Below are 14,221 nucleotides of genomic sequence, written 5' to 3' on the forward strand. Positions count from 1 at the left end.
CTTAAACATTAACTTTAAAACAAACTAACTCTGTAATCCAGGGCTTTGTTAGATATTTTGTTTTTGAAATGGAGCAGCAAATGGCAAGATTCACTTAACTGAAGTGCATCATCCTCTGAACCAGGCAGTACTTTCTTTGCTTCGTGAGACAGAAAATATTAAAATATGTTTTCTTATAAATAGCAATCAAAATGTTGCATTTGTTTCTCCGTGATGATTACGTTTGTGGCCCTAGGTAGGCACTTTACTAGCTAGCCTTATTTAAACTGTCCAACAAACTAAAATCTTTATTTTCTGAGGGCCTGCACTGAGAATGGACAAAGCTGACAAAAGACATTTTTAATACTTAAGGCATAGACCAAGATGGCATCACCCTCTTTTCTCTCTCCAGAAGTTAACTTAATAATACCTCAGACCATAGACCTGCCAAGTGACAACATTTTCTGTTATCTGAGAAGAAGAAATTGTTGTGGGGCTTAGGAGAAATAAGGGGAAACATAGGGGAAACTTTTTATTTCTATCATTTGACCCCTGAGATGATTACCAGGGAATGGAAATATAAATTAAGAAGTACTCCAAGTCCTGATGATTAAATGTGCATTTTCCTCAGATATGAATATATAAGCTATTAGTAGCTGGGATGACTTCCTTCTGACCAAGAGTAGTGCTAAGAATTGGAGGCAACTCTGTCCTCGTTTTTTACGTCGTCTGTTTTCCTTTTCCTAAGGACTAAAACAAAAGAAATGCAAGCCAGCACCTGTTGTAGAACAAATACATTTCCACTCCTTCAGTGGAAAAAGAAGGATGTGCAAGAGAAAAATAAAAAAGGGTTGTAACAAGTTGCTAATAGCGTTTATTGTTGTTTGTGCTTTCAAGTTAGTCTTGATTCCTGGCAACTTCCTGGACAAGATCTTGCTGTTTTCTTGGCAAGTTTTTGGAAGTGGTTTGCCATTATGTCCTTCCTAGAGCTGAGCAAAAGTGGCTGGTCCAAGGTCACCCAACTGGCCTTATGCCTCAGATGTGACTAGGCCTCATGTTTCCTAGTTTCTAGCTTGGTGCTTTTAATGACTACCTGCTCTGAATAATTTCACTAATAACAGTGTTTATTAGCCTGCTGTTAATCAAGCTGTTTTGTTTTTGCAGCAAAGGATGTTCTTTGAGAATAGATTGAAACAGGCAGAAGGTAAGTTTACATTTTCTTAGTCAGATAAGAACAGAAGAATGAAGTTAATCTGTGATTCTTGAATTTAACCTATTTCTGAAAATTCATCTTTTCCTGGAAGTGATAATGGAATTAATAAGTAATTTCAACACAAACAGGGATCTTATTTTATCTCATTACACAGCCAGAAATAGAAATAAAAATTAGCATGCATCCACAGGGAGCTGCCTTCTCTGCTTGCAGGATCATCATAAACATTATTTCCCCCAGATAGCAAAGGACACTCATTTATACCATGTTGGGCATTGAAATGCTCCGTAACTTAATAGGATAGCTATATCTCCTTCACATGGGACTGGCTTCCCCAAATTTGGTTCCATTCTTGCACAGAAGGAAGATTAACCTGTTCAGCATGTTAGACATATCTGTTTTCCTTTTAGTATCAGAGAAGCTCTTTACATAAGTTTAGGCAAATTGGTCTATTTCTGGTCTGTGCCACTGTTACATAAGTGTTGGCTTAAGGGCATCCTATTATGTTTAATCCTCTTTAATAGGAAAAGGAAAAAAATAACCTACCCTTGGATGAAAATCTGAAATATTGTTCTGCAAAGTTCTCTTAAAGTATTACAAACATGTTTTATTTTGGAATGAAAGTTTGTAGAATAATGCATTTTTGCATTTTAAAATATGTATTTTAAACAGTCTGATATCAAGAAAAAAAGGATGCATTCAGGAAAATGCAAAATAAGTGAAGAACAGTAGTTTCAGTCTGAATTCATAAAATTCTGGTAGAGCTATCAAAATCCCTTGGCTCAGAATACTGTCTAAAGCAGGGGTCCCTAACCTGGTCCGTGGCTTGACAGCAACCCCCGTCCGTGGGATGCAGGCAGCACACAAAACCATGTAATCTCCGGTTCATGGAAAAACCTTTCTCCATGGAACCGGACCCTGATGCCCAAAAGGTTGGGGACCTCTGTTCTAAAGAACAGGGCTTATGCCTTCGGTATTCTTGGACTGATAATCCAGTTAAAATGCTAAATTTTAAATGCCATATTTTTTCTCTTTAACAGAAAACATGAAACCAAAATAGCAAATTTAGGTGGTTGGAGGATTACCTTCCTCTCATTATAAATAATTCTAATCATCTCTTGTATAAATCAAATTGCTCAAAACAACCATGATCAGTAATATTTAGACAGCAAATTGTTCTACAAAGGAATACAGCAAAGTATTAGAAAGCCAGCGGGCACTATTTGTTGCCCTTTGATTTGACCCCATATCACTTCAAGGAGTTTTCCAGCAGTTAAACCTCCTCTTTATGGAAAGTGAGATTTGGCTGACTGCCATTTCACCAAATACACATACAGTATGCACTTGCCAGGATTCTTCTACATAGTTCATAGTTTAGCTACAGGAAAGTTTGCCAAACAAGTCAGCAAATTTACTGCTTTAACAGCTGATTCTATTTATCTTCTGCTTTCATATTCAAAGAGGTTGCTAAACCTGTGATAAAATATGGCGTACTGCCCAGTATGTTCTAAGCAATTTTAAACCTCTTTGGTGGATCAGGTAGTATATTATATGTTCCAGGGGCTGTTCTGTATTCAAACTTGACTCCGAGTGTCATCAAAACTTCTTTCCATCTGAAGCATTAATATTCCCTCTAGATCAAAGATAAAACAACATGCAGTGCAATGAATTGTCATTATGATGCATATAGCAACTTTGTAGCAAATTTTATCAAGATGCACATAATAGATGCATCAGCTATTCATTGCTCCATAGTTTGAAAATACTACTGCTTTTTTTTTCTTTTATCCTGTGGTCAGCAGTAAGGTTGTAAGTTAACTGCTTAAATGTTTGTAGCCATTCAGCCTGATAGCACAAAGAAAATGTTTTCAGGAGCTGACATTGCAAGACTCTGGCTCTGATCCAACATCACATGGACTGCTTAAACGTCGTCACTCTTAAATTTTATCTGATAAATTTATCTCGTAGAAAGTAAAAACCTGATAACCGAAAAGAGTTGGGAATGTATTAAGTATGCATTGCATATATTCATTGTATCAAATTTGCTGTTCAGGATTGAACAATCCAAGTCATCGATTGCTAGGAATTGTAGCAATATTGTAGAACAATATTGAATCAAATATTAAAACAGATGACTTGAGTTGGGTACTATCACTCAGGAGTATTTCCATAGTCGACTTATGTATAGATTTACTTAGTTTATACTGACTGTAATGGCTTAGTCAAGTATGCATGAATATGGAACATAATCTTAAAGATGGCAGTCCTTTGCACATTTACCAGAGGATCCATCACCGGGACTTCTGAGTAATTATTCTCAGAAGTAAGTTTGGATATAATTCTAAGTATTCCAATTTTGAAACAGATTTCAAGGAGGCTAGGAGAAGATAGCTTTTGTTTAATTCACATAATTATGTGTGAATGTGCTAAGTAGCTGAGAATCAAAAATAAAGGGAAAGGGAAAAACTGATGAAAACATGACAGAGGTGATCATTCTTAAATCACATAACAGAAAGATCAAAAGGGTAACTTTCAAACAGGGCAACTATTTTGTGAGAAAATACAGACAGCTCCCAAGATCTCATTCATCTGCTCATTTCTTAGAGCAGCAAGGAAGGTGATCTTTAATTCTGAATAGATGCTGATATATTGATTGTCTCTTCATTAAAGCAATTTCTTTGCCACACAGCAGCTTCAAAATGTTTTCCCCCAAATATACTTTTCCTTAAACCATGAAGAAGAAGATTTGTGTATTTTGGCGAATCTATCTATGAATGATAATTGGAAACCTTGTGTTGAGTAGCCATCATATAACAGTGATGAGCAGTGCCAATAAGAAGCCCATAACTTTTCTTATGGTGGTAACCTGCATGAATAATAGTGCATAAATGTACAGATCCTTTAGAGCAGGCCCGCAGGCTGGACATGTCATCCCGAAGTCACGCCCACCCCATTGCCGGCAATGGCAAAAGCGTCCTGATATGTTGTGCGACATCACGTGACGTCGCAAGTTTGACATGTCTGCTTTAGAGTGATACCATTTTATAAGAGCCTTGGTGGCGCAGTAGTTAGAATGCAGTATTGTAGGCTGACTCTGCCCACTGCCAGAAGTTTGATTCTGACCAGCTCAAGGTTGACTCAGCCTCTTATCCTGTCGAGGTTGGTAAACGAGGACTCAGATTGTTGGGGACAATATGATGACTCTGTAAACCACTTAGAGAATGGTATAAATCACTATGGATTGGTATATAAGGCTAAGTGCTATTGCTATTGCTATCATAAATGCAGTCATATTAACCACTGAAGATTTACCTATATGGACCGCAAAGTGTGTACATTTGAAAGGCAATGCCCCGAAACATCTCTCACAAAGTCAATTGTTATAATCAGCAGCCTGGAAAACCTTTACAGGTCATAATAATATTCTGTTACTACAGTGATGATGTATCACATGCACACAGGGTAGGAACAAATGGGGGGAAAACTGTACTGTATTTTTAATTCCCTTTTAAATATCCTCATTGACCCCTGCCTGAGCTGGCAAATTGAAAAGAAAAGCTGCCTGTGCTTTCAAGCCTGAACAGTTTTCTATTACAGTAAAGCAATTCGGGTTTCTTCTTTCTTATCTTTCCACAGCAGCCAATTGGGAATATGTTGGCCTTTAAACAGCCTTCTCCAAGCTGGTGTTCTCTTAGCAAAGCCAGCTTTAAACAACACTGCAGAGAGGGTTATTAAGACAAAAGCTATCCCCATGTTCTCCCGTTTACTTTGAGAGTCCCACTGTTAATCATCACCCCAGAATACAAGGTCAATAGGCATAGGCCATAATGAACTTATGGAATGTATAGATACAACTATTCACCATTATCAGTATGGTAATTATGTTACAGCAAGACTCTAGGGTATAGTCTTATGATCATTATTTAATTCTACAGTTCCATTCATTTGCATAGGCCTTTCTAGAAATCACTTTAGGCTATGGACCTCCCCCAAATGTTTACAATCTAAACTAGCTTAGAATGCAAAGTAGCTAAAATATACCAGCTGGGAAAAATATATCCTGTTCAATATCTACATGATACCATTGGGTGAGGTCATCCATTAATTCAGGGTGAGGTATCACTAATATGCAGATTATATCCACTTCTATATAAAAATCCAGGCCCAATGGGACATGTGGTAAAAGGTTTGGCCAGATCTCTGGAGGCTTTCATGGGCAGGATCATGATTAGACTCATCCAGGCAAGGTGGGCATCAGAAGATATAGAAGTCATTGATGCTTGGAAAATTTCAGTCCTAGGCAGGAGATGAGTTGCATAACTAATTAACAGTAGAGTCTTTAAAACTGTCCAAGGCATTCACTATATAGGTTGTCCAAGTGGGGAGGGGTTGATCATTGCCCCTAAAAATTTCTCTATTTCTATCCAGAACTTTAAATTCTGTATTTCAAAATAAAAATAAAGAATTTCAGGCAAATACGTTTGTTTCTCTCCCCACTTCAGCAATAAAATAAGCTAACTCTTTCTGTAGCATTTTTGTTGTTGTTACTGTTGTTGTTATTTGTCTGAGAACCAAAAGTATGAAGTTTAACTGAAGAATTGCAATTTTTTTTAACTAGGGGATGAAATGATGTCTTATAATCCTTAATGCACATTTAGTAATTTTACTCATGGTTTAACTAAAATAAATAGGAAGTTAATCCAAAAATTCCACTTACATAATTCAGAAATAATCATCTTCAGTCAGTACAAAATGTGATTCATTTGAGGAACATGGTACAGATTTTTTTCTTGGCAAGAATTTACTTGCCTGTGAAGGTATTAATTCATAAAGCAGTCTTTATTACACTCTAGAACATCATGTAGGTTATAAAAAAATATTAGCTTAGGAAATAAAACTGTCTGGAGTCATTAATAGATCAAATGTGTCTACGCAGATGCAAGATGCTTTGAATGCAGCAGATTTATTCTCAGATAAATGAATATAAGAATGCAGTTTCTGTTAAATTAAGATGTCTTGCTTTCAGGTTTATAAAACTGTAAGCAGGTGCAATATTATGTCTTTCTGGAAACAGTATCAGAATGTGTCCCAAAGATGCTTTTTCAGGAAACAACTGGACTTTCTTGTTTTTCTTTGAAGACATTTCGCTTCTCATCCAAGAAGCTTCTTCAGCTCTGACTGGATGGTGGGGAATGGAAGGATTTATATTCCTTGAAGACAGCTGGTCATTTGCATTCTTTTAGAGCAGGGGTGTCAAACTGCCAGACCATGGGCCGGACGCATCACGCAGAAGCCACGCCCATCCCATTGCAGGCAATAGCAAAACAGTCCCGATACATTGCGCGACGTCACATGATATCGCGAGTTTGACACATCTGTTTTAGAGAGTTGTTGAGGCCATTTGGAGGTTTATCTGTGTCCTGAAATGTCTTCAAAGAAAAACAAGAAAGTCCAGTTGCCTCCTGAAAAAGCACCTTTGGGACAACCATCACCTGGATGACTGAGAACCTTCATGGTCATTTAGTATCGGAATGTATATGGTATTGCACAGGGCCTTTAAAATACCATTCCCAGAACTCCTTCACTTCTGCAGAACTCCCAGACCAAAAAGATAACAATAGCAGCCGAAGAAATAGCAACAGCAACACTGAAAACATATGTAGGCAGACTTCTATGTATGGCCTATATCAAATCAACCTTTATTGTCAAGGTATAACACGTGTACAATGAGATTGGCTAAGCCTCCCTTCGTGTACCCCCCCGACACAACTCATAGTGACAACAAACACACAATCTTATTACACCACGTGAACTTATTGCACAACACGCCGTTTCTGCAAGTCTATCATACATGGAGTTATTTCCCATTCAGGAGTCTGACAGCCCATGGGTAATATATGTAATAATATGCAATATTTCTGACTGCCAATAATAATAATAATATATAATAATAGTAATAATAATAATAATAATAATAATAGGCTGAGCGCCAAAGAATTGAGGCCTTTGAACTATGGTGCTGGAGAAGACTCCTACAAGTCCCTTGGACTGCAAGGCGTTCAAGTCAGTCAGTCCTAGAAGAGATCAACCCCGACTGCTCTTTAGAAGGCCAGATCCTGAAGTTGAAACTCAAATACTTTGGCCACCTAATGAGAAGGAAGGACTCACTGGAGAAGGGCCTAATGCTGGGAAAAATTGAGGGCAATAGAAGAAGGGGACGACAGAGAATGAGATGGCTGGATGGAGTCACTGAAGCAGTAGGTGTGAACTTAAATGGACTCCAGAAGATGGTAGAGGACAGGAAGACCTGGAGGAACATTGTCCATGGGGTTACGATGGGTCGGACACGACTTCGCAATTAACAACAACAAATCATTTAACTTCTAAACTAAAAGTGCTTGAAACATCTTTCCTTCTTTTACCCCAATGCTTGCCCCGTTCATTTATAATATCTAAGGGATGTTTACTTTCATAGGAAAAAATATATTTGTGGTTGAAGGATCACTCCTTCTCTTGTTACTTTATCTTCTAGAGGAGAAAAGGAGCTTATTTGCTTACATCCTTCTGGGTGAAGCTTATTAAAACAAAAAGTCCAGAAGGGTGAGTATTTCTGGTCTGCTCACTCTTTTCCACATTAAAATGAGGATTTCGCACCCACTGCTTTATGTATCAGCAGGAAATAAAATTGCTAGAAACTGTGAAAAAAATCACACTATATGTGAATTTAAAAAAAAAATCATCTCCCAAATAGCTAAACTGGTTTTTCACATGTGCATATTGTGTTACAAATAATAATCAAAAATTTAAAAAACTGTAAATTGATTTCCCTCTCAGTATATGTCTAGTGTATGCAAAACCTACAGGAATTATATTTTCCCAACTAAATTAACAAAGGACCAAGTTCAAGTTCTCAACCATCAAGATCATTTGTGATGGATACTCTTCAGTTCCACCTACCTACATATAAGCCAACATCACTTACAACTGGATAGTAATGTTCTGTAATATTCTTTTAATTATAATTATTTTTGCAGCCATGGAGGCTAATGAATGTGGTTGACAAGGAGTCATAACATTTTGGTTTTATAATGTTTCACCATAGCAAGTACCTATTAGGAAAGTATTAGTGCATAAAGTGCAAAACTGCTAACTGATAAAGAACATTGCCTAAATTATAGAGTAGTTGATGATTTGGTTTTATTTATTGCACATTCTTAAATCCATTTGGTTTACAAAGCATCAAATGTACTTTATTTTTTACTAATAAGGAAAACAGATTGAAAAAAATCAGTGCAATGTGACATTTTAAAACTAACAGATTCTCTGATGTTTTTTTAAAGTACAGTATAATTTTTATGTGGGAGTTTCAATTACTCTTTGAAAGACTTCTGTGAAAAATCTTATTCTCACTGATTTTTCTCCCAGATGATTTGTAAAAATCATTTTAATAAGTTATTGTCTTTCTAGATAAAAACAGCTTTTTATGAACATATATGCAAACTTGTATTTAGAAGTGTCAATGTCCAGCTAAATACTGCAGCCTGGAATCATCCAATCATTGTCAAATAAGCAGAACATAGTCAATACTGATGGACATAGATAGGTATGTGGAATGGGAATTATCATTTTGGGGAAATCCACAGCTAAGTTGAATAGCCTCAGCTACAGTTTCAGAGGAGCTGTCAGAAAAGGTTCCTGAAGGCATATAGCATTTTACTACCTAATAACTTGTAAAGGATCCTTGGGAAATTTGCACATGGACACATTAAATCCTATAGGCTCCCCATCAAAGTGAGGCTACACTTTGTCAAGGGGCTTCCTCCAGTTGAAATATTTTCCTGAATTTTTCAAGAGCGGTGTTGGCTCAGTGGTTAGAATGCAGTATTGCAAGCTAACTTTTCCCACTGTCAGGAGTTTGATCCTGACTGGCTCGATATTGACTCAGCTTCCATCTTTTTGAGGTTGATAAAATGAGGACCCAGATTGTTGGGGCAATATGCTGACATTGTAAACTGCCCAGAGTGTGCTCTAAAGCCCTATGGGGCAATAAAGTAAGTCTAAGTGCTATTGCCATGGGAGTCCAATGATTCTTCAAAACTGGAAGGCTCATCTAGTAATTAAAGCAGCGGTTCTCAACCTGTGGGTCACGACCCCATTTGGGGTTGAACGACCATTTCACGGGGGTTGCCAAACAACGCAGTCCGCCATTTTCCCCCCCTTTAGCTGTGCTACTCCCTTTTATTCTATTGGCTTTTGAAAGCCAATAGAATAGACTCTCTTGAATAGAGTCTAATTCTATTGGCTTTCAAAAACCAATAGGAATTGTCCAGGCTGTCTCTGCCCTGCTGAGCCCGCCAAAAGTCCCATTCTGCAAATGGTGGTGCAAATTGTCTGCAGCAAAGGCGAGCTGTCTGGAAGTTTCCACCCCTCCCTGCTGAGCAACTACTAAAAATGTAAGTAAAAGAGGGCCAGGGATGGGAGGTGGGAGGCCGGCGGGCGCAGGGAGGGTTCCTGGCGTGTGTGGGGCCTGGCAGGTGCCTTACCTCCCTTGGGCTGGGCTGGCTGGTGGCCCAGCCGGTGGTCGGCCTGCGCCGTCTCTGCCGCTTGCCAGCTATGCCTCGGCTGGCGCAGGGGGCGGCACCATGCATGCGTGGCACTCCCGGGCAGGGAAAGTCCTCGACTTACGACCAGTTGGGTAGTCCTCAACTTACGACCGGTTGAGTAGTCCTCAACTTACGACCGATTGGGTAGTCCTCGACTTACGACCGGTTGGGGGTCGCGGCATTAAAAAGGTTGAGAACCACTGAATTAAAGACTACTGGTTCGGTGGTTTAATTTTTTATTTTAATATGAATGGGGTAATGCTTTTCTTGTAACAATTTAGAAGTTTGGATGATAAAGTTATTGCTACATATTTCTATTTAGTTGTACACTCTGTTGGCAGGGCTTAAATTCAAAAGAAACACTAAGCAGGCAAAAATTGGTAAAGCTTGTTACATAAAAATTCCTTTCAAGGACATTGTGTTCTCTCTTTCTTTCCAGGTGACATTGCTGGCTAGGACTAAGTAACTATGCTACTTACAGCCGGCTGAATACACATAACATCTTAGATTATTAGAATGTTAGACTGAACAATTTAAGATAAAGGGACAAGTGCATGCAAAAAGCAAAATAAAATAAAAAAAAATAGTTTTATCAATAGTCTGCAAGCAATCAAATTATTAGGCTGGTGGCCTTCAAGCTTTCCTCTAGGTGAAAATGAGGCTTTTCATCTTTCTCCAACATCTGCTGCAAAATCCTGAGCTTTATAATAATCCCTTATAATACAGAAGGGATTTCGCATGAACTCTCTGCACATTTAATGACTCATTTTGGCGGCTGGTGGAAGCCAATTGTACAATGCACAAATCATTCTGCCAACCTTGAGATCAAAGCTCAAACTCCTCAACTGAAGGAGTTGTCAGGCCGCTCACACTTGCATGCACAGAAAACTTTTTCACAAATATTCCATGGACGTTCATTAGGAAATGGAACAGTGTCTGAGACTGGCAATGGGCAGTTAGCAGTCATTTCAACCCCCTAAAAACTAGTTTATTGGGCTTTGAAGTTTTTCTACCAGTTCTCATAAATTCTGTCCAAAGTAGGATTGAAGCAGGTTAGTTGGAAACTTACTCAGGTATCTGGCTAAATGTTTGAAAGACACAAATTGTGCAAGGCAAGGGATTCACATTGTCCCAATAATGTCATGTATATTGACTTTACATCATTTGATACCAGCCTTGTTCTGGATGCACAAATTCAGGATTTAAAGAAGGGAGAAGGCATGCTGAGAAAGAGACCCATACAATCAATATTGTGCCTTTCCTTCCTTTATTGGAAATAGGAAATTTAGATCACTTGAACTCAGGGCAGGTCTTAAAAAAGCCTTTCTGGACATCATCTTTTTGGTGTTTTTCCCCCTCAAATTATTGCACTCCATATGGAGACTAGGAAGACTCAGAGAAGGAGCTTTAACACTCTTTTGCTGATGGAATCACTGAATGAATGCCTCCTTAGCCATCATTTATGGAAGGCTAGCATATAAATTCAAGAAGAAACCAGCATGGCTGCACAAAGATCTCTCTGACAAATTGAATGACAAAAAGGACCAGTACAAAAAAAATGGAAAGAGGGACAATTAACTAAGACTGATTATCAGGAGACAGCCAGAACATGCAAAGATGAAGTCAGGAAAGCAAAGGCTCAGAATGAACAAAGACTTGCAACAGAAATCAAGGATAATAAAAAGTTGCTTTCAAAATATTAATAACAAGAAAAAAAATCAAGGAAACTGTAGGTCCACTAAACAGAGAAGATGGCGAGAAAATAACAGACAGTAGGGAGAAAGCAGAGCTGCTTAATTCATTCTATGCATCAGTCTTCACACAAAAAGAAATTATAGCCCAACAAACCAAAAAAACTACTGCAAAAGACAAACTAGAAACAAAAATTAAAATAAGCAAGAAAATGGTAAGAGAGCACTTATCCAACCTTGACAAATATAAATCACCAGGACCCGACATATTACATCCCAGAGTTCTGAAAGACCTGGCAGATGGTATCTCAGTTCCATTGCACCATATCTTTCAAAACTCCTGGAGCATCTTGACAAACTTGAACAATGGGCCCTATCCAACAAAATGAACTTTAATGAGGAGAAAAGCAAAGTTTTACATTTAGGCAGGAAAAATCATAGGTATAAGTACAGATTAGGTGAGACCTGGCTCAAAAACAGTAACTGTGAGAGGGACCTTGGAGTCCCAATGGATGATCACTTGTATATGAGCCGGCAGTGTGCTGCAGCAGCAGCCAAAAAAGCTAATACAATCCTGGGTTGTATAAACAGAGGCATAGAATCAAGATCACCTGAAGTATTAGTACCGCTTTATAAAACCCTAGTAAGACCACACCTGGAATACTGCAATCAATTTTGGTCACCATACTAAAAAAAGATGTTGAGACTTTGGAAAAAAATCAGAGAAAGGCAACTAAGATGATCAAAGGCCTGGAGACTAAAACATATGAAGAACAGTTGCAGGACTTGGGTTTGGCTAGTCTAAAGAAGAGAAAAAACAAGGGTGACATGATAGCAGTATTCCAGTATTTGAGGTGCTGCCACAAAGAAGAGGGGGTCACGTTATTCAGCAAAGCAGCAGGGGGCAGGACAAGAAACAAAAGTTGGAAACTGATCAAAGAGAGAAGCAACCTGGAATGAAGGAGAAACTTCCTAACAGTGAGAACAATTAAGCAGTAAGACAGCTTGCCTTCAGAAATTGTGGGCGCTCCATCACTGGATGTTTTTAAGAAGAGACTAGACAGTCACTTGTCTGAAATGGTATAGGACAGGCTCTCCTGCTTGAGCAGGGGGCTGGACTAGAAGATCTCCATGGTCCCTTCCTACTCTGCTCTGCTCTACTCTACTCTACTCTACTCTACTCTACTCTACTCTACTCTATTTTATTCTATTCTAAATAAACTAAATAAGTTAAAAAAATAGAGCTAAGTAAGTTCAAAAAACTATTGTTTTCATGGTATGTATGCATGTATGAAATTTATACACCACCCATCTTGCTATTTTTGTTTGTTTCAAAAATTTAATCAGACAAATGAAGCTAGCCGTTGAACGTCTACTAGTTAAAGAAATTCAATATTGAACCTTATAAAAGATGCTTTAAAATGCCTAGGCTGATAGCTTATTTTTCTGCTGACTTAAGAAATGAAAATGATATCTACCACAAACAGCATAAACATTGTGCCAGCTTCTAAAGATCTCTGTTGTCTCAGTTGCTCTGCTGTCTTCAGAATTGCAGGATTGTTCTTCCACATGCTGTGTATTGGGAGGCTCACCTGCACATTCTTAAGCATTGTGACAGATTGTAACTTGTGATACGTCCCTGCAGCTCAGCCAATGATTTACAGATTCTGTCAGTGGGAGCAATGTGGAAGACCTGTGGGCCACCTGTACTCTCCATTTAGGTTGGCTTGTGTCCCCAACATACTACAGTGTGGTAAAACTCAGTGTGGCTGTTTGGGGAGCTGGGTATTCTATAGTGTAGTGACTGCATTGAAAAGCCCTCTGCCTTTTAATAATTAATCTCACCTCTGATTGAAATGGCATCAGCCATTGACCTTAATGTACATGTTTATAAAGCTGCAAGCAGTGGACCAATTTACGTATCTTGGTAGTACCCTCTCCCGTGCAGTGACAATTGACAACGAGGTCAACTGTAGAATTGCCAAGGCAAGTTCTGCATTTGGCAGATTGCAGACTAATGTGTGGGACTGTCGTGGAATAAGCCTTGCTACTAAACTTAAAGTTTACCAGGCAGCAGTGCTAACTACCCTGATGTATGCTAGTGAGACCTGGACAGTGTACAGGAGGTATGTTAGGCAACTGAACTACTTCCACATGACTTGCCTTCGTAGAATTCTGAGGATCCGGTGGCAGGATAAGATACCAGACACAGATGTCCTCTCCAGAGCAGGCATATCATCAATTTACACTCTGTTGATGAAGGCCCAGATGCGCTGGGCAGGCCATATTGTAAGGATGCCAGATCATCGCATCCCTAAACAGCTCTTCTATGGTGAGCTGTCTCAAGGAAAACGATCGCACAGGGGACAAAAGAAGCGATACAAAGACACGCTGAAAGCCTCTCTCAAGTCCCTGGATATTGACACCATTTCTTGGGAACTTCTGGCATATGATCAACCGACATGGTGCACCTTGGTGTACCAGGGTTGCCAGACATATGAACACAGAAGGACAATCTTGGCACAAGAGAAGCAAGCACTCCGCAAAGCCAGAACTGTAAATGCTGAAGTAACAGTGTCTACATTTCTTTGTTCAGTATGTGGTAGAACATTCTGTGCTAACATCGGTCTTATCTGCCACCTACGGACACATCATTGATGGCCCATAATCTATAAGATGTCAAGGTCCTCATCGAAAATCGATGGATGAACAACATGTTTATAACTTACAGTTAG

At 38.8% G+C, this 14,221-nt stretch overlaps 1 long non-coding RNA gene across 1 annotated transcript in view; it reads left to right on the plus strand.

Moving 5' to 3' along the window:
- Positions 1 to 1,143: 1,143 nt before the first annotated feature.
- Positions 1,144 to 14,221, plus strand: part of LOC120299159 — a 118,300-nt gene continuing 105,222 nt past the window's right edge. Inside the window, exon 1 of the long non-coding RNA XR_005554352.1 lies at positions 1,144 to 1,183. This is a non-coding gene — a long non-coding RNA (uncharacterized LOC120299159). The remainder of the gene's footprint in view (positions 1,184 to 14,221) is intronic.

Source organism: Crotalus tigris, unplaced genomic scaffold (assembly GCF_016545835.1).
Source record: "Crotalus tigris isolate CLP2741 ecotype Arizona unplaced genomic scaffold, ASM1654583v1 scf7180000017611.44802233496:7321179, whole genome shotgun sequence".
NCBI classification, from domain to species: domain Eukaryota; kingdom Metazoa; phylum Chordata; class Lepidosauria; order Squamata; family Viperidae; genus Crotalus; species Crotalus tigris.